This window comes from Schistocerca piceifrons, chromosome 1, assembly GCF_021461385.2.
Source record: "Schistocerca piceifrons isolate TAMUIC-IGC-003096 chromosome 1, iqSchPice1.1, whole genome shotgun sequence".
In the NCBI taxonomy this organism is placed as follows: Eukaryota; Metazoa; Arthropoda; class Insecta; order Orthoptera; family Acrididae; genus Schistocerca; species Schistocerca piceifrons.
In genome coordinates this window covers 163429520-163430972 of record NC_060138.1, presented here as the reverse complement: position 1 = coordinate 163430972, position 1453 = coordinate 163429520, and positions in this window count along the sequence as shown.

The window sequence follows — 1453 nt, the reverse complement described above, 5'->3', positions numbered from 1 at the left end:
GCCCACCAATACCACAATCTCTACCAGGACTCCAGTGGGTCTGCTCTGTGATGACCTACCTACCAATACTCTTCAAAACTTCGAATGACTCTGCTGTGGGTTTGCTCCATTGTGGCCCATTACCTGTCTGCATGTCGAGTCAGCACTGTCTTTCCATTGGAAGGACAACACTACTTCTTCAAGACTGCATGGAAATCCACTACTTCCGTGTGCATTTTCTTTTACTAATGAGACTTTGTAAAAAAAAAAAAAAAAAAAAAAAAAAAAACCTGTGATTACCGTAATGAACAATGTGGACTGTCTTTATGGACTGTGAGAAATTTTAGCTTTTGACCAACATAATATTAATAAGTGTGTGCATTTTATATCTTTGTTACTGTAATTGTGAAAAATTTTTGTCAAATCTGTATTGGCCAGTGCCCAACACCATTTGTAAAAATTTTTGTGGGGAGCATGGGGGCTATGTAAGTAGGCTGTTTATGTTTTCTCTATGTAAGTAGGCTGTTTAGGTTTTTTATTGGTAACGCCACCTCTGTATGACAATCACTGGCTGTGCTGTGGGCAGTCTGTGTCTGCTTTGCATTGTTGTAATACTCGCCATTGTAGTGTTAGGCAGCTGGCTGTGAACAGCGCGTAGCGTTGCGCAGTTGGAGGTGAGCCGCCAGCAGTGGTGGATGTGGGGAGAGAGATGGCGGAGTTTTGTAATTTTTCATGAACTGATATATTTATATATGATGATATCAAGGTAAATACATTGTTTGTTCTCTATTAATATCTTCCATTTGCTAACTATCCCTATCAGTAGTTAGTGCCTTCAGTAGTTTGAATCTTTTATTTAGCTGGCAGTAGTGGCGCATGCTGTATTGCAGTAGCTTGAGCAGCGAAGATTTTTGTGAGGTAAGTGATTTGTGAAAGGTATAGTTTAATGTTAGTCAGGGCCATTCTTTTGTAGGGAATTTTGAAAGTCAGATTGCGTTGCGCTAACAAAATATTGTGTGTCAGTTTAAGCACAGTCTTGTATAATTGTTCAAAGGGGAAGTTTCAATCAGTCCCTAGAACTTAGAACTACTTAAACCTAACTAATCTAAGGACATCACACTCATCCACGTCCGAGACAGGATTCGAACCTGCGACCGTAGCAGCAGCGCGGTTCCGGACTGAAACGCCTAGAATCGCTCGGCCACAGCGGCCGGCCTGGAGTGACAGCGTGAATGGGAAACATGTACTGTTTTCAGCGATGAATAGCGGTTCTGCGCTATCTCAGATGACCATCTTCAACTAGTATGGCGGCGACCTGAGGACAGGTTCCATTTTTCAAATGGTTTGCAGAGGCGCAGCGGTGTTACTCCTAGTGTCATAACGTGGGGAGCCACCAGTGAGACTTCAGGGCACGTCTGAGTTAACGGAACTCTACGACGACGCAACCGAAAGTCATGCAAATCTTGCATCCACA